At 42.5% G+C, this 23,762-nt stretch overlaps 1 long non-coding RNA gene across 1 annotated transcript; it reads right to left on the bottom strand.

Moving 5' to 3' along the window:
- Nucleotides 1-8,943: 8,943 nt before the first annotated feature.
- On the bottom strand, nucleotides 8,944-14,552 carry LOC122529717. The gene is made up of 3 exons (XR_006306849.1): nucleotides 14,356-14,552; nucleotides 12,020-12,391; nucleotides 8,944-9,977 (listed from the first exon to the last, which is right to left on the bottom strand). It is a non-coding gene; the product is annotated as an uncharacterized LOC122529717 (long non-coding RNA).
- Between the last annotated feature and the right edge of the window lie 9,210 nt (nucleotides 14,553-23,762).

The following is a 23,762-nucleotide window of genomic DNA, read 5'->3' as shown; positions in this document are numbered from 1 at the left end:
TGCACGCGCGTGCATCTTTCGCAATATCGATCCGACGAAAAAACGTTTGCTCTTTTTTTTTTTTTTTTTTTTCTGTTTCACGTTTTCGTCAAACGTCATTTACAACGTGTTTTTTTTCTGTTTTCTTTTTTTTTTTTTGGCCCGGGTATTCCAGCCGGTATCGTTCAAACAAATCCGAACGAGATACAGGCCGAATTGATCGTGTGCTTACGCCACGTATGCTTGTTTTTCAAATACATATTCCATCGCACGTTTGATCGGAATATTTGCAAATATATTCTATGGAAATGACCTGTGTGTAACGGTGTGCTGTTTCTCACTGGCACGGCCGGCGTTGTCGTTACATACGTGTAGGTATACGTTGCCGTGGCATACGTGCGCTATATAGCGGATGGCGAACGGAACATTGATCCTAGCCAGCGCCACCGCGCACTCACTGCACACCATCTGCACACTTACATTATTAATGCGCCTACTCTCTGCCGCGCCGCAGGCTCCACGTACCACAGAGACCAATGTTTCTATTTGGGAAAATCTTTTCCTCGCCGAACAAACGGGCAAACGGCCGGCGAATATTCGCGTCTTCTCCGAGCCAACTAACAGATTCGTAAACCGGCGCGCTGCATCCAGCCTTTCTGCCGCAACCTACGTCCACGTATGCTCTTGTTTCGCGTTCGATCGCGCGTCACCCATCCCATCCCATCCCATCCCATCCCATCCCATCCCATCTCATCTCATCGTCTGCGATGCCACGATCTTTAATTGTTTTTAAATCTCGAGGCAAGAGATATTTTTATTTATTGGTAAATGCGACATCGAATAACGATGTAATAATAATACGATCAATTTTCGAATTGTTTTTTATCTTGTAGCAGTCGTAATTACCACAATAGCAGTTGTTTGTAACGTGTTGGGAAAAACACGTTCGTTGCTACAAATTCTTTAAATTTCTAGTCTACGTTCGAGGGATGGAAAAAGTATGTGAAAGCTAACACCGAGGCACGTGCGCGTCACAAACTTGACAAAAAAAAAAAGAAACGAAAGGATGAGCAAATTAGTTGATCAACGTGTTGAAAACGCGAGTGAGTAAGAGTGAGGTTGTCGCGTATTTGAACGACGGACCCGATGCGTTTGGAGAAGGGGGGAAAGAATTCAGCAGCAAAAGAAGCAGCTGAGAGACGAAAGGAAAGTTTGCGAGTGCTGAAGTAAAGTTTCAAGCGCATAGTTGTCTCGATACACGTGGGAATCTGTCTCTTTCTCTTTTCTCCGGTCCCGTCTATCGTTCGTCGATTCGTTTTCTTCCTCTTGTTCCTTTCTTCCTTTCTTTCTTTCTTTCTTTCTTTCTTTCTTTCTTTCTTTCAATCTTTCATTCCACGTAGCAGCGAGCTACGTCAGCTACGGCCGTCGAGGCAAAAGTATTTCGCAAAGTAAAGTACAACTTCCGCGGTGCTCCGGTAATCGACTGTGCGCGAGTGGGCAGAGAGCAGTGTACGCTCTCTCTGGGAACCAGTTTCCTCTCGGTTGCCCGCGGAATGTAAGTACGGCTGTAATTACTTACACGCGGTACTTACCGGCCTTACACGTGATCGAATCTAGCCACGGGGGGCTAGCGAGCGTGTACGGTGACCGCGTTGCTCGCGGTGTTTGCTCGTTGTATCGGGCAAGTTGTATCGCGGCGGTGCCGCGAGGCGGGTCGATCGCGCGAGGAGGTTTGCGGCGTGCGAGAGATTCGGGAGAAAGGGAATTCACGGATAAAACGGTCGAGCGTCCTCGAGATTCGCGAGAGCACCTTTCACCGCGGCGAGCGGGTGAAAAGAGAGGAGAGGAGAGAGGGTGGGCGCCACGCGTCGCGTCAAGTTCGTTATATGGGTCGTTCTTGCGAAACGCCATTGAGGGGCGCTACAAAGCCGAGCAATTGTCGGCCTTGAGGATCGCGCCCCCCGATCCCAGTGTAGGCGCAACCGACAGGACATTGGCCTGCATCGTCCGATCCTCGCCGCGGTAGTACCACCATTCGGTCTACTACTCTTCCCTACCAACTTTGCCATTTACATATACCGGCCTTGCTACGCTTTCATATACCTATGTCTACGCTTTGCGCTCTCTATATCGCGCCGATTTCTTCTTCTTCTTCTTCTTCTTCTTCTTCTTCTTCTTCTTCTTCTTCTTCTCCTTCTCTTCTCTCGTCTCGACGACAACGAAATAGTAGTAATCTCGCCGTTGCTGCATCACCACCTATAACACAGCAGCGTGTGCGTTGCTCTTTCGATCGGTAACTCCCTTATCGATAATGAAATCAATTTTACGCCGTGTTGCACCACGACCTCCGACGGCTGCTACGCCTCCCCCCGTCCTCCCCCCGTCCTCCCCCCGCCAGCCCTCAGCTGGTAGCATTGCCTGACCAGGCCAGACCTGCCCGCTCAGGAAGATCTTTGGTACCGATCTTTCTTCGTCGAGGTCGATCCTTCTCTCTGTTTGCCTCCCCCGTTTACAACCCTCTCCCCTCCCCCCCCCCCTCTCTCTCTCTCTCTCTCTTTCAATAAAGAATTCATGCCAGTGAAATCGGCAGAGTCCGAGAGGACTCTCGGTAAAAAAAAGAAATCTCCGTGAATGGCGCGGCGCGACACGTGTGCCGTGGCGTTTTAAAAAAAAACCTATCGCGTACCTACGCCCCTCGTGTATCGCCACCAACCAACCAACCAACCAACCAACACGTGCCGAGAGTCCGCTCTGGCAAGGTTTTATCAGTTGGCCGAGACTGACGGCAACGACAGTTGTCGGCCATTGCGTGCATTGCCTTTTTCGAACAACCGTTTCCCTACGGTATTCGTACGAAAGCAGCGATATCGTTGCCGGGTTTTGCGAGTTGCGTGACGACTGCCATGTTTACGGAGCCGAGTTAGCGCGCCACCTGCGCCGTTACCTACCTACCCCTACCTCCTACCTCCGTCAACCAACCTACCACCAGCTTGCATCCCCCCTTGTCCCGTTAAGCCTACCACGCCGGTGAACCCGGTAATTTCGCGAAAACTGCCACCGTCGTCGTTGTCGTCGTCTTCGTGGTCGTGGTCGTGGTCGTGGTCGCCCTCGTTGCATTCTTCTCTCCTCTTTCCTCTCTCTCTCTCTCTCTCTTTTGCTTTCTATAATACTTTTCCTACCGGCTATCTCCAGAACGCTTCTCTCCGAGTTCTCTACGACAACTACGCGAATACCACGCGTCTGCACGCGATCATCCTCTCCTGACATTTGGCCATCCTATTTCCAAGTGTTTCTCCCGCCCTCGCCCCCCGTGTTGTTCGGAGCCAACGGTTTCCCTCAATTCTTAATCGCAATGCGAAATTTACGAGCAACCCAAGCTCTCTCTCTCTCTCTCTCTCTCTCTCTCTCTCTTCTTTCTGGAAAGGTCGTTCGATCGAAAAGCCCGTTGCCTTCGTTCCATTGTTCGATCCGTCCGCCGAGACAGACGAGGAACGACAGCGTAAAATTCCGAGATTCGGCGAACTGCGGAGTGTAGCAGGCCTGGTCTGTGGGTGCCCAAACTCAACGGTGGGTGCTGAAACATGCGCGTACGTGCGTCATCGATGAGGCGGGCGAGCGAGCGATCTAAACTAGAAGGCATGAGCGGGGGCTCCGCTGCGTGACCTGTCACCGTGAACGCCGCTAGATTTATACGCGGATGCTAACTTGTCGCATATTTACTTGGCCGTTGAGTTTCCTTTCTCGCGCACGCTCCTCTCCCAGCGCGCCTTCCTCCAGCTTACCTTTGCGAGCTTACCTTTGCTTACTTGATACTACCTTGAGCCCTTGAGCCCTTAGCCCACCTACCTAGCCTATTCTATATATCTCTAGCTCCGTCTTCCTAGCATTCACCTGGTCTCACCCCTCGTCTCACTTGGCTGGCTGACTGGCTGGCTGGCTGGCACCCCCTCGCGATGACAAGCCGCAACAATGCTGGGGCAGACTGCCCGACGCCACCAGCAGATACCAACTGCCACGCAGCGGCCACCACCAATTTTTTCTCCTCGCTTCCCTTTTTTTTCGCCTTTCGTTTCGTTCTTTCCTTCCTTCCTTCCTTCCTTCCTTCCTTCCTTTCTTCCTTCTACCCGTGGGGTAGGTATACCTGGGCCGCAAACGCCGCGTCCAGGTAGTCAGTCGGACGACCGACTCGACTTTCCGCGTCTATCGACCACCCATATATTCAGCGGCTAGTCGTCGTCGTCGTCGTCGTCGTCGTCGTCGGGTGCAGTGATCCGCGTAGAATCCCGGACTGAAAAGATCGGACAAACAACGGCTGCTCCGTTCTCTCTCTCTCTCTCTCTCTCTCTCTCTTTCTCTCTCTTTTGGATTTGTTTGTTACGCTATTCTATTATCTGCTGCACGAGTCACGGAGAACTGTCTGTGTGGATAATAGGCCTGTGCGGTCGTTACGTCGAACCGAGGAACCCATCCGCACTCACGTACGCGAACGCGAAACAACCGACTCGCGTCAACGTTTCTCGATCTCTCTCTCTCTCGGTCAACGGCGTAACCTTCGCACTCGTCTTCCGGCAATCAATCTCGATAAATTGTTCTTTGCTCCGTTTCGAACCGTGTATCGTACAGGGTGGAAAGGAAAGTTTGTCCGTGGCTATCGTAGATGAACTCTGCACGCTCGATTTGATGGGAATACGCATATGCAAGAAATCGTCGCGAAACCGACGAAACGAAATTGTATTACATTTTACAAATGTTTGTTTTATTAACGTTATGGTCGTGGGGCATCTAAATTTCTTTTATCGTTGTCAAAAAATTGACCGATATACATTTCAACTTGCAGACAAGCGTAAATATGATATAATACAATATAACATAAATGATAACGATATAATTTTATATTTATAATATAATAAATATTTTCTTCCTTTTCTTTTTGCATTGTACTCTACTCGTCGCGAAGGTAAAACTTTCCCAACTTAATAGTTCTTTTGAAAAATGGCAGGAAAGCCTTTCTTAATCGTTTAATGTTACGAACGCGCGCGTTCTAACAGCGACTTTATGGTTCTTCGTAACTTTCGTATTGGGTTTCGCTAACATTTGATTTATCATAGCTGTAGCATCAGTGTGAGTATCTAAATAATCAAACGATGAAATGAATTAACTGTTAACGACGTATAAACATCCACGCGTCCAGAATCATAAAGTCGCTGTTAGAACGCTGTGTCAAATGATTGAGAAGCATTTTTCAAGAAAACTATCAGGTTCCTTGGAAACTCTCGTGACGAATAGAATACAATGCAAAAAAGGAAAAAAATAATAATTTTGACCAAGAAATTCAATAGATACTTTATATGTACTTCCATCGAATCGGAGGTGTAGAATTCATCTGTGATAGCCACGGACAAACTTTTCTTCCCACCCTCCGACAATTGTTAATAAAATAAAGAGAGAGGGAGAGAAAGAGAGAGAAAGTACAGTACGCCGATTCCCACGTCTTGCGTGCCATCCGCCAAAGAAAAATGAAACTTATCTCGAATCAATTTTCTCCGCTAATTGTCAATAGAGAAGCTCGCCCATGTCCAGACGGAAATCGCCAGAGGATCGGTGCATCTTCCCTATCCGGTGCACGACGTGGTACACGTATGATGTACATACATACGTAGTTTGTCTTGTTTCCAGCCGGAGTATTCGCTGCGAAACAATAACGATGCCAACCGACGTTTTCAATCGCGTACGTCGATGCATTCGACAAAAACGAACGAACGAACGAACGAACGAAAGTAAGTACATGTAGAAACGAGAGATAGCTGGGGAGGAAGAGTGTAAGGGACAGAAAAGAAAGAAAGAAAGAAAGAAAGGAGAAAATCGTGCGCGATTCTTTCTACCGGCAATTATTGAACGCTAGCCAGTGTTAAACGAACCGAGCACCACCGCGTATAAATACGCAGGGGAGCGTTCTCCTACTTTTAAAATATTCGTGCTTGCTCTCTACTCGACGAGTACGAATAAAACATGCCGCCAGTTCGACGTGGTGGCCGGCAGGCAGGAAGGAAAGCGGAGGCGAGCCGAAACGCTCGCTTTTTGCAAGTTCTTGCCGAGGAATTTGTCCGATTGCGTGCAATCTTTGTTCGTTGTGTGCTCGTCGCGCCTCTCGTCGCGCAGTGCGTCTCCGCCAGACCTGGCCGAAATTTATTTCGAATAACAATAATACTTGTAAATAAGTTGTCGAGACCACTTGACAATTGCCAAATAATGGACTTCAATTAATGATACGTGGCTCGTTTGATGGCCGATTAAAGGAATTTCAAGCTGTTGCAAATGATTGGGTAAATAATAGATGGAAGAATTAATTATTCGAGAAGATAACGTTTATTTGATAGATAATTAATTATACACGTTATATATAAAATTATATATAATAAATGAAAATACTTGTCTCTGAAATAGCACTTGAAATCGAATATCAATAAAACGAAAACACTCCAATGGAAAGAAGGTAGTCAATAGAAATCAAAATAATTTATTAGCATGCAACTAGCAATTCATCAGGGAAGAAATTTGTCTTCGCTTTGCTAACAGGAAGGCTCAACGTTGCTCAAACATTTAATGAGGTTGACGAACAAAATTTCGAGACATCTGTTAAAGTGCAAATGAGCCGAATCTCTCTACTGACGACGAAAACGAGACGGGATTATACTTTACAAATATTTGTTCTGTGAATATATGGTCACGGAGCATACTTGCGTCTGTAGGCAAGCGTAAATATAATATAAATATAATAGTAAATATAAACATCGTAATACCGTCAAAAACCAGTGATTTCTATGTAACATCAAATAACAAATAAAAACGCTGGCAAAGTGGTAAATAATTTGTTCCACAAAATAATGAATAAACCATTTAATTGAAGGTAAATTTAACTTTAAACAGAATAACAGAATAACAAATTTTCACAGATACTTCATAACAATTAATGATACAATGTAATGGTGTAATTTAATAATTTCACAAATGGATTATGTCCGAAATAACTTTACAAACTAGCTTAAAACCAATGTTGTTTGACAATTTTTCAAAACATTCAGCTCTGACCTCCACACGCGTGCAAACTCGTACCTGTCCACCTACACACGCAGACGGTACACGTAGTAGTACACTATGTACGTACGTGTTGGGATAGTCGGGATAGGGGGATCGCGTTCAAAGTTGGAAATTTGGGGCAAATCGGGTGATTCGATTAGGACGAAAGGCGGGAGGAAATTCCGCGAGACGCGGTCTCGGCTGTCTGAAACACCGGCACACCGGCACCGGTGAAAATGATGGGAATCTTTTACGTAATCAAGAAATCGGGACGGAAGGCGCCGCTCAATTTTTTATGCTGCGCTAGTTTCAAAAGCTCTGGGTATCGACAGACTGCTCACTTACGACACGACGTATACGTAGGATGGAAGGAAAGCGTTTGTCCGTGGTGGTCACAGATGAATTTTACACCATCGATCTGATGGAAATATGCTAGTAAAGAATAAACCTGTCGCAAAATTGGCTTTGACCTTGAATTTCAATTCTTCTTCCTCTCGCATTCTATTGTCTTCTATTCGTCACGAAGGTAAAACTTTGCCAAGGAACCAACATGGTTCTCCTGAAAAAATGGCAAAAAAAGTCTTTCTTAATTAGTACAAACACTGCGATGTTTGACGCGCGCGTGCCAACAGCGACTTTATGGTTTTCTGCACGCTTATGGATGTCCACGTTACGTAATGTCTATATTTCGAACAGCGTTGACAGTTTTATGATTCGATTGTTTAGACTCGCACCGATGGCGACACGGCTATCGCTTAAGTCAAATGTTAGTGAAACGTGACGCAGAAACATAAAGTCGCTGTTAGCGCAACTCTGCAATGTTGACTGATCAAAAAACTTTTTTGCCATCAGGTTGCGACCTGTGGCTCCTTGTACAAGTTTTACCTTCGTAGTGGCTAGAGTACAACGCGAAGAAAAGAAAGAATTTTTGACGTTGAAAATCAATTTCCTTCTTGAAGATCAGTTTTGCGACGGGTTCTTTACATGTTTCCTTACTTTCATCAAATCGATGGTGTAGAATTCATTCGCGACAGCCACGGACAAACTTCCCTTTCCACACTGTACAAGTGCGTTCTAACAACGGCTTTATGGTTTCTGGACGCGTGGATATCTACATTACGTGATGTTTACATTTTGGATAATGTTAGTAGTTTGTATTTTACCATTTTGTTATTTAGACTTGCACTGATGCTACAACTATGGCAAATCCAATGTTGATCCAGAACCATAAAGTCGCTGTTAGCACGCACGCGTTTTCAATAACTTTTACATTAACAACGAAAGTTTTGAAATTATAGACATGGCTTGTTATCATTTCTAAACTCATTCTAAGTAAACAGGTACATATTACAGTGTAGAATATACACCTATGATAGCCACAAACTTCTCTCTTCTCTGTACAAATGCGTTCTAACAACGACTTTATAGTTTCTGGACGCGTGGATATCTACATTACGTAATATATTTTGAATAATGTTAACAATTGGTTTTATCGTTTGATTATTTAAAGTCGCACTGAGGCTACAACTATGATGAATCAAATGTTAGTGAAACGTGACGCAGAAACATAAAGTCGCTGTCAGCGCGCGCAATGTTGTCTGCAATGAAGAAAACAACTTTTTTGCCATTTTTTTCAAGAGAACCGTCAGATTGCGAAAAGTTTTAATTTCGTGACGAGTAGAGTACAATGAAAGAAAGAGAAAATTTCTTTGACTTTGAAATTCAACGCCAAGATGAAATTTTCAGGTTCTTTACGCGTATCTCAATCAAATCGTAGGTGTAGAATTCATCCATGATGGAGCCAAGGACTCCAACTTTTCTTTCCACACTGTACGTATATATATATATATATATATATATATATATATATGTGTGTGTGTGTGTGTGTGTGTTTCAATCGCAATCTTTAAAGAAACTTTTGAAAATTCGAGTCGAAACACTCGGGCAAGGTATCGAAGGCGACCGGGTCGAGTCGGGGATTCGTGTTCATACCGGTGCTCTCGTACCGAGAGCAGCAAAACGTGCTTAACCAACGTTGAACCTAAAATCAATACTTTCCGGATAAAATGTAATTTTACGTCTCGTTCTAGGGACACAACAGGCGTACGGTGTACGCAAACGGTGTAATTGAAACTGGGACGATGAGTGAAAAATAACGTACGAACGACGCTGATTTTGATTCGTGAGTGTCGTACACGCGTGGAAGGGAAACGGTCGAAACCAGGCGTGTCCAACTCGTGACGCCCGCTATATAAACGGTAATTGGTACAATTGAATGAGGATTATTTTTATTACTCGAATAATTTCAACCACGAATAATCGTACCCTTTTCTTTAATTTAGGCGTTTTAATTACGAATGCGACCAATTACGAACAACTACGAAATATGTTTGATCTTAGACGATTGGCCTACTTGCTACCTCCATTCTCGGTTGTTGTCCGAATATGTTGCCAATGAACATACAAATGGAATGTGTCGAGCTGCAATTTGTTAGACAATCTTTTATAAACAACGCTAACTGCCCTAAAAAGAACAATATTCAGCACTTTGTGCGCTTTGTGTAATGTTTCTTAAATATTTAATATTTTTAGAATTAATATAAATATATTTTTCTAATCGATGTATCGTTCTACTGTAAAAAGTTGTTTCGAATCATCCGCGCGAATGAATAATAATTTATTGATAAATAATAATTTATTGGCCAACGAGGCCCGGAAGATCTAAAAGGTTGGACATGCACGCGCTAGACGCAGCAAACATCCTTTCCCCGTTGAAAGGAAGACGTATGCACGTGTATGTATACTGCCACTTGCTATGATTCCTTCGACGACATAAACGTTGCTTGGCCGGCGTTGCTTTGTCGCGTGAGACAACGCACTCTCTCGGCTCGCCGATTCGTTTATTTCCATTGATCGCGTTGCTAGAACGAAGAAAGAAATGAAACGATTGATTTTTCCATCCACTGGGCTGGTTAAATCGGTTTCTATCTAGCCTTCCTTCCCTCCCTAACCGGGGCAAACTCGTAAGCTCTCTCGCCACCTTGACACCCTTGTCTCCGCGACTCGTGCGTACAATTTACGTTTGAAATTGGCAAACGACGCGCGCGCGTCGCGTTGGAAATGTCTCTACGATCGGAAAACGCGGGAAAAACACGGACTTGTCCGCGTGATTAATAAACTAGGTACATACATACATACATACATACATACACACATACACACACACATACATACGTAGATAGGTGCTGCGTGTCCGGCAGTGTGGTAGTCAGCTATTCAAAACGGAACACGATGCGTCAACGGCGGATGGAAAACTAATTCGTACGCTGGATTCGATATTTTTAGCAAGGTACATTGGAAAATTTTCTCGCGTACGAAACTCGGTCGCCTAACACACGTACGTGTAGTATTAGGTTCTAGTAAAAAGTAACCGCGACTTTCTCGCGTGCGAATGAAAGGCGAGTTTTTCGTGAGAAACTATGTATAGAAGAATATAAGGAACGATATCGATATAAATTGTAATTATCGTTATAATTGTAATTGTTGTTATTATTGCAGTTATATAATTGCAATTGTTATAATTGTATAGTTGTATAATTGCAATTATAATAATTGTATAGTTATGTAATTGCAATTATTATAATTATTGCAGTTATACAATTGCAATTGTTATAATTGCATAGTTATGTAATTGCAATTATTATAACTGTACAGTTGTGTAATTGCAATTATTATAATTGTACAGTTGTGTAATTGCAATTATCATAATTGTATAGTTATGTAATTGCAATTATTATAATTATATAGTTATATAATTGCAATTGATATAATTGTACAGTTATACAATTACAATTATTATAATTGTACAGTTATACAATTGCAACTGTTATAATTGCATAGTTATGTAATTGCAATTATTATAATTGTACAGTTGTGTAATTGCAATTATTATAATTGTACAGTTGTGTAATTGCAATTATCATAATTGTATAGTTGTGTAATTGCAATTATCATAATTGTATAGTTATGTAATTGCAATTATTATAATTATATAGTTATATAATTGCAACTGATATAATTGTACAGTTATACAATTGCAATTATTATAATTGTACAGTTATACAATTGCAACTGTTATAATTGCATAGTTATGTAATTGCAATAATTGTAATTGTATAGTTGTGTAATTGCAATTATCATAATTGTATAGTTATGTAATTGCAATTATTATAATTATACAGTTATGTAATTGCAATTGTTATAATTGTTGTACAGTTATACAATTCCAATTATTATAATTCTACAGTTATGTAATTGCAATTGTTATAATTGTACAGTTATACAATTGCAACTGTTATAATTGCATAGTTATGTAATTGTAATTGTTATAATTGCATAGTTATGTAACTGCAATTATTATATTTGTATAGTTGTGTAATTGCAATTATTATAATTGTATAGTTGTTTAATTGCAATTATTATAATTGTATAGTTGTGTAATTGCAATTATCATAATTGTATAGTTATGTAATTGCAATTATTATAATTATACAGTTATGTAATTGCAATTATTATAATTGTACAGTTATACAATTATATAATAATTGTATAGTTATGTAATTGCAATCATAATAATTGTATGGTTATGTAATTGCAATTATTATAATTGTACAGTTATGTAATTGCAATTATTATAATTGTACAGTTATACAATTGCAATTATTATAATTGTACAGTTATACAATTGCAATTGTTATAATTGTACAGTTATGTAATTGCAATTATTATAATTGCATAGCTATACAATTGCAATTATTATAATTGTAATTATAACTTCATAAAAAAATTATATATATATATATATATATATATATATATATATAGATATTTATTAAATATACGTGCGTCACTTATTATATTTATATATACTTGGACAATATATTGTCCATTTAGTTTCGATTACCTTTCGTCATCTTTCAGGCAGCTTTATGACTCCGCGTTCAAAAAAAAACAAAAGATTCCCATGGTTTTCCCATTTTTCAAAGAACAGTTCGATGTCCTCGTCGGTAGGGAAACTTGGCAAACTGATTCTGACACTGCCGTAGTTTCAAGGCTTCTTCGTCAGACAGGCGAGTTTACGCACCGCTATTTTTTTCCCTTTTGCGGGGGGGGGGGCGTGGTGCAGCAAAACACGAAGACGAAAGTGTCCCTTTTTGACATCGACGATAGACAAACAACAGTCGCCAACGAGAACGAGCTCGAACGATGAGCCATTTGATTACAAAATGGATTCCCCGGCTTAAAGCGACGTTTCGAGGTATACACGTACGTCCATCTGTCAGGAAAAAACGCAATTAATTTTTTAATTTTGCCCGACACAGCTTGTAAATGGCTGTGAGAGCTCTGTACTGCTGCTTTTTGCCAAAGCTTCGTCGAAAGAATTCACCAGTCCCGGCTAAGCAAATACACGCAAGTACGACGCGACCTCTACGCGAGACAGACAATTGGGCATATTCAGAAATTGTTAAATGACATGATTTCTAAGTTACTCTTTAAAGCTATAAAGCTCTTTACAAGTTACATTACACTTGTAACGAAATATTTCACGTAAAGATTAAATTAATTTATTCACGATTAAACGATTTATTCGTTATTTCGTGAAGTAAATTGTTTACTACTTGCCATAGTATATTTATTTGTTATTTGATTTTCATAGAAATAATAATTGTATAACTCAAGCTATACGTCCGTGACGTTTATATTGATACTATGTATATGCTATATACATATTTATACTATGTTATACTATGATATCGCCCGATTTTTCGACAACGATAAAAGAAATTTAGAATGCTCCACGGCCATGTGTTAATAAAACAGATGTTTGTGAAATATAATGCAATTTCGTTTCGTCAGTTTTGCGCCAGGTTCTTTTTACATGTTACTTTCCATCAAATCGTTCCAATTCATCTACGACAGCCCATGGACAAACTTTCCTTTCCACCCTGTATACACACGCGAAATAAAAACATCGTGTCGTCTGCTCACGGAGCGGAGGAAAGAAAAAAAAAAAAAAAAAAAAGGAAAAAAAGGTCCGCGAAGGAGGAAGAGTAATCGCGACGAGCGTACCTGTCTCTTTTCCGCCGTGGGGATAAACGAGAGTTCGGCTGGAACATCTGGTCGAAAAGAAGAAGGGCTCGGAGGGATAGTAGGTCGGAGGGAGTCGCTAGAGACACTCGTTAACTCGTAGTCACGACAAGGATGGCCAGTTATGGCCATCGAGCTTATTAGCGTCGCATTCTCGTCGAAACTCTCTCCCGATCTCTCTGCGGATCGTCCAATGGATCGTAAGCGAATTTGTATCGGGCTGAGGATCGAGGAAGATATCGAAGCGCGGTTCGCCTCTCCTGTAAACGTCCGTTCGATGAAGCCAATTAAATTCTCGTTGTCGATGAGAGAGCAGCTTTGATTGATTCGCGCGACAGGTTCTTCGAAAGTCGAAGGAAGTGTACGTGCTATGCTAGGTACGTGGCTGGTTCCTCGCCGTCCGTTTCTCAGCGTGCGTGGTCGAGCTTTTCTTGAAGCGAGAAATGGTGAGATGGTCGTGGAAACAGATCGGGGAGCGATCGACTGGACGAAGGAACAAACGGAGAAGAGAGAGAGAGAGAGAGAGAGAGAGAGAGAGAGAGAGAGAGAGAGAGAGAGAGAGAGAGAGGGAGCGGCATGAAAACAAGGATCCCGGAGGCCACCTTCTTCCCCCTTGCTGTTGGGTTGACTCGTTGGGTTGACGTTGCGACCGAGAAAAAAGAAAGGAAAAGAAGAAAAGAAAAGAAAAGAAAAGAAAGGGAAGAAAAGAGAAAAAGAAAGGGGGATGGGGCAAGAAAAAGAAGGGAGAGGCGTTGGGACTTGGCTGCTCTGGTTCCCTGGCTACCGTCGTCGTTCGATCCGATGATACGTATCTCTCGACGAGTCGTGCGTGTATACGTACGTACGCGCACACTCTTCGGTCCGCGCCGGTGGCTGTCGAGGGTACGCACGCACACGCGCAGCGCACAAGCAAGTTCATACATAAGCGCGCGTACACGCGGGCAAGGAAACGCGGTCTCCTAGCGAGGCGCGAGATACATATGTAAGTACCTACAAGTATATACACGTATATGTATATTAACGCGTGCGAGACACGGTAGAGATGGTAGGGCAGATGCCTGCGTACAAACACACGGGACACACACATTGGCAGATGGTCTGTACTTGGTCGCTTACTTACTCACTTACTTACTTGCTTACTTGCTTACTTACACACTATCCGGGTTCACTTTGCTCGGTCGCTTAGTTGGCACGCTGTGCCGACAAAGCGTAGTCTTCCACTTCTCGGAGGTTAGATGCGCGCGTGATAACGCGATCCACGATGCATCGTACCCCCGAAGAAGTTGCATGAACAGACAGAGAGAGGACGAGTCGGAAAAGGGAAAAGGAAAGGGAAAGGGAAAGGGAAAGGGAAAAGGAAAAGGAAGAGGAAGAGGAAGAGAAAAAGGAAAAGCGGAATGTAGAGATGGAATGGGAACGGAACGGAACGGAACGGAACGGAACGCGACGGAATGGAATGGAACGGAACGGAACGAGAGGAAAGAGAACGGAATGGAAAATGGAATGGAACGAATCGGATCGGAATGAAACGAACGAAACGGAGCAGTACTGTGATACGAGCAGAGAGAGAGATAGTGAGAGATGGAGAGAAGGAGAAAAAGAGTTGGTAAGGCAATACGTAGCTGTACGGTATAGGGTCGCCGGCGATGAAGTAGGTAGGTATGTACGGTCGGCAAAGTCCGCTCAGTCGGCACGGATAGAATGGCGGGTGTGGTACGTGACTATGCGCGATAGAAGGAGAAGGTCGGAAGAAAGGGCAGCTGGGCGGGGTGGCGGAGAGCGAGGGGGTGGTGGAGTCGTAGCGAAGAGAGGAGAGAGAGAAGAGAGTAGAGCAGGAGGGTAGCTAGTGGAAGGAAGAAGCGACGGTGAGAAGGTGGTGGTGGTTGGGAGAGCAAGAAGAGCTACCGGAGAGTACCGGAGAGCCACGGGAGGATACGTCGGTTCCGTTATCGACCTGCAGCAGGGCGTGTCTCTCCTCTTCTTTCTCGCTCGTCCGTCCACCCAGATACTTTTCTCCTCGTCGCTTGTTCGCTCGTTCGCTCCTTCACCATTGGCCTCCCTCGTCGCTCTCTCTCTCTCTCTCTCTCTCACTCTCTCTCTTTGCGTCCATCTCTGTCTGAAACGCGAGTCTTTCGTTTCTTCTGTCTCTGTCGTCATCGGATCGGTCGGCGCAACGCGCCGCGGCAACTCTCGGCTAGAGCGCCGAAGCGCCGAACCGCCGCGCCGCGCCGCGCCGCGCCACGCCACACCACGCCACGCCACGCCACGCCACGCCGCGAAGGAACGACCGAGGGAACGTCAACCGAGTTTCAACGATTGCCAGCATTCGAGCACACACCGAGCCAACCTCGCATCGAAACTCTTCGAGGCCCCGCGATTCCTTCCCTTTCCTTCCATTCCCTTCCCTTCCCTTCCCTTCCCTTCGCTTCCTACGTGTTTACACATGTCGCGTTCTCGTCATCGTCGCGTCATCTCTCTCCTCGCACCTCCAACGTGCCACGTTTCCCTCGCCCCATCATTGCTATTATTATTATTATTATTATTATTGATACTATTGTTGCTACTACTGTCATTTGCACGATTCCGCGTGCACGCGAAAACACCCTCTTTCTCTCTCTCTCGCGCGCGCTCTTTCGCTCTCTTTTTCTGTACTACATATACATATATATATATATATATATAGGATGATCGACCAGGCCGGCCTGGTTGCACACGAACAGAACGGGACACCGAGCGCAAGGGTGACAAGGGTGGGAGGAGGGTAGGAGGGTTGTAGGAGAGGGTAGGAAGGGTAGGAGGAGAGCTCTCTCTCGAAGCTGCTGGCTTGTAACGAGTTAACGAGTTTAAAGAAATGACTCACTCCTCGCTCGTCTACACCGCACAAAGGATAATAAGATGGAACGTGTGACGAATAATCGCTCGTTAGAAGAAGCGGAACGATATGGCCGCGTGCATTCTTCTGGCCCGGCATCGTAGATCGATGACGAACGCCGGTAACACGCACGCGGTCGTCCACGAGCATCCAGAGAACCGGTCGATTCGATGCACGTGAATGCGCGTTCATGCTCTCTGCGTGTTTTGTCTAACGTTCCGTTTTGCTCCTCTTTTCTCGTTTTCTCCTCCACCTCCTCTTCTTTTTCTTTTTCTTCTTCTTCTTCTTCTTCTTCTACCCTCTTCTTCTCCTTCTTTTTTTCTTCTTTCACTTCCTCTCTCTCTCTCTGTACTTTCTTTTCACTCGATCCATTCCTTCCTTTCTTCTTTGTTCCCCTCCCCTCCCCTCCCCTCCCCTCTCCTCTTTTCGTCTTTTTTCACTTTTCTTCGCCGTTTTTATTTTCCCGTTTCGCCAGTTTTTCCCCATTTTAATAACGGACGTCTCATTGTGGTTTTATTAACGCGAGACATTCGAATCCGACGTATTAACGCGCGTGCGATGCCGTACCAACGAGTTGCTCATTTTTCATTTCAATCCCGCTCGCTGTCCCCCTCTTCCTCCCCCTCCCCCCTCCCGCCACCCCCCTTCTCGCTCGCTCTCTTTCTCCCTTTCGAAACCACGCCCGTTGCACTCTCTCCTACCAGCTCTGGTAAACTTTTATCGAAATTATTACAATTATTATCGGGTTGGTTGTTGCGCGGTCCCCGCTGTTGCAGCCCAGCCTCGCAGCAGAGTGGTCTCTCGCAAACTTCGTGCAATAACGAGCAGGTAACAAGCGAGAGCAGGAATGGCGGGCAATTCGCGAAATGACGAGTAATTAAATTACAGCGTCGTCGTAATTTCGTAAATTTCGATCGTCCGTTTCCCTCTTTCTTTCTTTCTTTCTTTCTTTCTTTCTTTCGACCCGACCGCCGAATCGGTACCACGGGGATCACGCGTTCGTTTCGCGCAGCCGTTTTCACTTGCAGCTTTCTGGATTTTCTGGACTTTCTGGTACCTACGCCCGTCACGAGTAACCACTCTATTTACTTACGTACGTACTCAACTACTCTCTTTAGCCACGCTCAACTGACAAACTGTCCAGCAGCGACAGCCATCCGAAATCGGTAGGTGGCTAATCCGCACTTGTCGAAACTTTGTCACGTAGGATTGCTTAACAAGAAAGTCAGGAAATCGTAGCAATCTTACGTTTATGTATGTACGCTCGTCTTTAAATATTTATCCACCTATATACACTCCCAGTCCATAAGTCACCAGACACTTGCTTATGTTGAGCTAAATAGAATTGCTAGAAGACACAGATATACCTTTCTGGGTTAATTTTATTATACAGCCGTGTTATACGTACTCTATTTACTCTGTTTTATAACAATACCTGAAAACTGATGTTTTACGTATATATATGGTCTGAATAAATATTTCGAAATATACCAAAAATGTGTATATATATATATTTAAGAAATCCAATCGATGAATTATGGGGTGAATTGGACAGAAGATTTCAGAAATGTGTGCAAAATCGATGAAAAGACTTGTATTATAAGAAAGCATGTGCCACGGTTATTTCCAGCCGTCGTATTTGCACAAAGATATATAAGATCACGTTATATGCAACTTGGTAAGATTTTTGACCTAAAAACTGCTCGACTTCTAGATATTATGCATATATAATGAGTAGTAATTTCGTTTCATAAAATAAATCATTTCGTCGAATATAATTGCCCGTACCCCCATATTTTGTCGTACTGTTCGGTGACTTGTGCACGGGAGTGTACATGTGTTCTCGTTTCAATCTATAAATGCAATCGTCTCCGAAACTGTTCGTCGTTTAAAAAATATCTCAAATGCGTTTGCTTCTATTCAGAAATAACAGCCCTGGCAAGAACTGTCCGAAGTTGTCAGAGGCAAGTGCATTCGAAAGATCCTTCGTCTCAGGGTATCCGATTGAAATCTATTATGTTTCTCCACCATTGTGTATGTCGATGACAAAAACACAACGATATTTCATATCTAGAAGATTTCAACGTTTTCGAGTACGTTCGAATACGATTTTGGGCTGGTACACTTGAAATATATTATATACGTAGGGTGTTTCGTAATTTGTAGGACTCACTTCGGGAGATGATTGCTCGTTTATGAGATATAATGAATTTTCTGTTTTAATTACTTTTGCAAAAGATGCTCGAAATGACCAGCCTGCACGCGTCTTGTCATTCATCTGGTTGCTCTCTCTATCGTTCCTGGTGTTTCTCGAATTTGTCGAAAGCCTTGCTCAATTCTGTTTCGTAGTATTTCAGCATGTTCAATCGATGTTGCGTGTACGATAGATTTCAAATGTCCTCACAAATGAAAATCTAATGGATTCAAATCCGGAGAACGAGCAGGCCATGCAATAGGACTTCCACGACCAATCCATTTATTTGCAAGGCGTTGATTTAAAAATTGTCTAGCCACTCGGCTAAAACGCGGCGGAGCTCCATCATGCGTAAACCGCATACAAAGTCTAACATCGACTGGAACTTCCTCTAATATTGTAACGTGTAAACGCGTGCTCAAGAAATCAACGTACTTTGTGCCCGTTGGTTTCCCATCAAGAAAAAAAAGGTCCAATTAAAAATTTATCAATTATTCCTGCCCATACGTTTAAACTAAACTGGTGTTGATGTCTCGAACATGCACAATAACACGTGAGTCTTCTTCATCCCAATTATGATTATTATGAAAATTGAATGTACCATGCCTGGTAAAACTTAGCTTACTAGAGTTTGCCCTGTTTATAAAATTCATTACATCTCATGAACAAAGACAGATGGGACATATATATTTACACGACTTTCTTTCATTATTTTTAGGCGTACAATCAGCTGCCGAAGTTACGAAACATCCTGTATATATCGGAAGAAATAGGTCAATGATTCGGCAACGTTGACTCGTGTCTAAATTCTATGTATTTCGCGCGATCATTTTTGAATGAACGCGTCGCTACCTCTGAAAGACGGGCGAGGGGGGGTCGGCCATCCGGGCAAATTGATTTATCGAAATTTGCCGTGGAAATCCCTGTGCGGGGAGGATATATCGCGAGAGGTCAATTAGTCGTTTCGATTGAAACGACGGCCGGGCGAGTCCATCGATATTCTGCTCGCTTTATTCTTCGTTGTTTCGCAATGTTTTTCTCCGCTGGAACGTGTTAACCTCGAACGCGTTGCAAGGGGGCAATGAAGGAGCGAAGACAGGAAAGATAGAAAAGCAAAATGGTGTGCGCGTTTCTCACGAGTTCGCAATCGAACTACGAACCGAGCCGCCTTCCGACGCTTTCTACGCGAGCTATGTAGGCAAAGCTATTACCGAGATGGATAAAACGGGACTAATAAATCGGTGGGGCGGGGACCGCGGCGTATCGTTCCGCTCGCGAAACCATTTCTCGCCCGTACCGTGTCGCGCGACTAATTGCAACTAATTCCAACTAGGTATGATATCGTTACATAGACGCTTATCTCGACGCGTCTCTGTGGCGCGTCGTTGCCGGATTAAACTCGTTTCGCAAAACTTTTACCAACGTCTTTAGTTCGCCCGTTCGCTTCGACAGCTCTCTCGTCTTTAGTTTCGGGGCGAAAGTTTGTACGCGCAAGACGTACGTGTGTGCGTACATGTTTGAAATCAGTTACAACCCCTGCTCAAATTTCAGACTTGACACGCTTTTATTTCTAATATTTCAGTATTTAGTACGTTGTAATTATCGTGCACGCGTGTTTTATAATATACATTTTCTAACGTAACACGATATATCAACAACGGTCTTTATTGTACATTTTATATTTATTGTATGCATTGTATTTTGTTCAGTTTTGCTGTATATGTATGTATGTACGTATGTAATGCATGTATCGTAATATAATGATATGATATATATAATACAATATATTATTATATTATTTTAACAATATTAACAATATATTATATTATATTAACAAATTATCTTCACAGCATAAAGCATGCTTAAATTTATTATCGTATTCAATTACATTGTTCATTTATTGCAAATACAACAGTTTTATAGGTTTTACATTGTGTAATTTAAATTGTTGTTTAAATACTGTATTCACCGTACGTAACATAATTTACACTTGCTTTACTGTTAAATTTGTAACTGTTCTATTCTTGTTAGGCAAATGCACAGTGCCTGCCCCAAGATTTCCGAGAGGGGTTGTACACACTACCTGTTACTGCCCGCCAACTTTCCTTCCAACCTGATACTAAACGCTTTAGGTCACTGCTTTACTCCACTTTTCTCAATCTTTTGGAAAATCTTTCAGAACTGTTAATCGCAGTTCGCGTCGCGTCTACGACCGTACGCCTTACGTTTTGTACAACGTTACGCTCGCTCGATCGAGACCCGAGTTCCCAGCTCTTCGAACAGGTTGCAGAAGTTGAGAATACTCGGAGAGACTACTGTTTGTCGCGTTTTGTCCCGCCTAAAAATTTAACTCGCGTCTGCCGACTTGACGAGTTGCAATTAACAGAACATGTCGCGACGAATTTTCAGTTTCTTTCCATCCAGTAAATTCAAAGCATATCGAACCGAAAGCTTACGTACATCTATATTTTTAGTAAACTTAGATACCTGAGCAGGTGTTGGATGACCAACTCGGGCAACGTTGAATCTATGCGAATACTGACAATGAGCTGATAACAGTTTACATAAAAGTGGACTGTGAATAATTAGTCATAAGAGCAAGATCCAGCAGTTGGTCATCTATGCTCCTTCCCATTCCACTTGACGATGATAAATAACCAAAAAAAATATATATATATATATATCATATGATACCAAAAATATACATGCTTTAGAGACATTCGATAGTATTAGACATTCTAAAGTATTCTAGACATTCTCATTATAAAGACATTCTACATTATATTCTCTATTGTACAAGAACATTCTAAATCATTCTATTTCATACACAGCTGCGACAAGGAATAAACTCTTCGAAATTATAATAACAAGCGTGTTGAATCCGGGATGGCAACGCAGGTGCAAGTATCCAAGCAGCCTTCGTGTCCACGTGCGCGAGTTAAAGTGCGAAAGAACAAAGGTGACGTCTCGGGAGTTGATCGATAAAAGCGAGTCGAATACACGCGAAATGGAGGTCGGAAATACCATCGTATCGAGGAGGAGGAGGAGGAGGAGGAGGAGGAAGAAGAAGGTGGCTTTAATTAAGGACGCGACGTTGGCAAGGTCAACGAGACTGACAACGAAATAAATAGCAGACGTCGCTGGCTGTTCCTGTGGCAGGAGGAAAGTTGCGACGAAATTGGCCGTGCCGAATTGCACGTCCTTGCGGATGGATCCTGCAGGTTGGTTGGTTGGTTGGTTGGTTGGTTGGTTGGACGCGTCGACAGAGTCCTGCTCGTTTCCTCGTAATTACCGTGCCTGGCATACCAGCGCAGCGACGAGCGTTACGGCGCGAGGCGACGCGAGGCGACGCGAGGCGACGCGAGACGACGCGACGTTTCTGGGCCGCGCCACCAATGCGACACCGGAGACAAGAGCGGAACAATCGTGGAAAGAGACGGCGGGGGCTAATCGATAAGTACGCTTCCGAACCGAAACTCGCGATGATCGGAAGAACAGGCTGGCTCACGCATACGTCGTTTCTGCCATAATTACAATTGAATTATGTTGTTCACGAGTAAAAATTCCGGGAGAAGTTGGACAGCTCCGAATTCTGCGAACCCTTAATCACCCTTGACGCACTAACTAAATGCCGCCATACTTTGCGATACTTGTTACTCTTGCCGCGACCGTGTTACGAAACAGACGTCTTCTTTCCTTTTGAAAGAAATACAGAGTTTCCGTTCGTTGCGAGGAAAGAATTTATTGCGCGACATGTCGCTTTTCGATAACGGCGGAATGATCGTACAACTTGATTTTTATAGACGGGAGATGATGCGAGCATAGTTTGCTTTCGTTTGAAGACGCCAACAGCGACCTTTATGGCTCTAGATTAGGTTTCACTATATCGTATGATTCATCGTAGTTAGTTGTGGCACCAGTGTGAGTCCAAATGATCAAATAATAAAACCAGCTGTTGACGTTATTCTTGAATATAAACGTTACATCCGCGTCATAAAGTCGCTGTTAGAAAGTGTCACGCAGTGTCAAATGATTAAGAAACAATTTTTCAAGAAAATTGTTAGGTTCTTTGGAGAAGTTTTATATTTTGTGACGAGTAGAATACAATGCAAAAAAAAAAGAGAAAAAAAAATAATTTTGACCTTGAAATTCAATAGGTTCTTCACGTGTACTTCCATCAAATCGAAGGTGTAGAATTCGTCTATGATAGTCACGGAGGAACGCGCTGATGCGTGACACTAAAATCTGATTCTGACAGAGGGAAGGGCTTTCGACGACAAAAGCTGCTGGAAACCGATGCGGTGCTACCTTGCCAATTTTTCATCCCCTCTCATCCATTCGATTGTAATATTTTTCCACGTAGACTCGCCATCCGATGCCGAAATTTATACGCCGACGAAAAATTTATAGCGGTAATTGTACCGAGGGCGATACCCACCTTTTGTAAATAATTTCCACTCGGCCTGAATTAGAGCTAGCCGGCAGCTAGCAAAATTACCCGGGCGTCTCGCGAGCTACCCGAGTATCTTTCGAGACAATTGAGACTAGAGTAGGGTACTACTATCCGACTTTGTCGGATATCGCTCGACATAATTTTATTCGATGTCGTTTTTTCATGCGAGAAATTATAATTGATATATTATAATACGTGACACATTATGTTAGAATATATAATTATAATTATAATTACTGTAATATGTAATTATAATTAATATATTATATATTGTAGAATTTTAATTTTAATTCAATTTACAGAATGACGAAGAAATTGCAGTTTAATAGAATTTTAATTTAATTTAATTTAATTTAATTTACAGAATGACGGAGAAGTCTGATAACAACACTTAAAAAAATATTCGTGTATATCTGCACCATACCAGCACCGACAGAGTATTTTTCACAATTGGGGATATTATTGCGGATCTGCCCTGAAACTGCTACCGAAAAATAAACTCGTTGATATTTCTCTACACAAAGGCAGAAACGTTTCACTTGAAGTAATCAAATTTAGTTGTTTTATTATTCATCGTTAAAACATGAATTACATTGCAGAGTAATATGAGCCGAGATAACAAAGATTACCTCGATTATCACTATTTATTTACTCGTCAATAAGTATTTTAATCTTACTTTATACAATTACTTTGTACAATCTTGCTTTGTATAATTTATACAATTACTTTGTACAATCTTGCTTTGTATAATTTATACAATTACTTTGTACAATCTTGCTTTGTATAATTTATTCAATTATACTTTGTAGAATCTTACTTTGTATAATTTATACAATTACTTTGTACAATCTTGCTTTGTATAATTTATACAATTACTTTGTACAATCTTGCTTTGTATAATTTATTCAATTATACTTTGTAGAATCTTACTTTGTATAATTTATACAATTACTTTGTACAATCTTGCTTTGTATAATTTATACAATTACTTTGTACAATCTTGCTTTGTATAATTTATACAATTACTTTGTACAATCTT

This window comes from Frieseomelitta varia, unplaced genomic scaffold (genome assembly GCF_011392965.1).
Source record: "Frieseomelitta varia isolate USP_RPSP 00005682 unplaced genomic scaffold, Fvar_1.2 scaffold_304, whole genome shotgun sequence".
NCBI lineage: Eukaryota > Metazoa > Arthropoda > Insecta > Hymenoptera > Apidae > Frieseomelitta > Frieseomelitta varia.
Note: the sequence above shows the minus strand (reverse complement) of the source record. Positions and strands in the feature narration are given on the sequence as shown.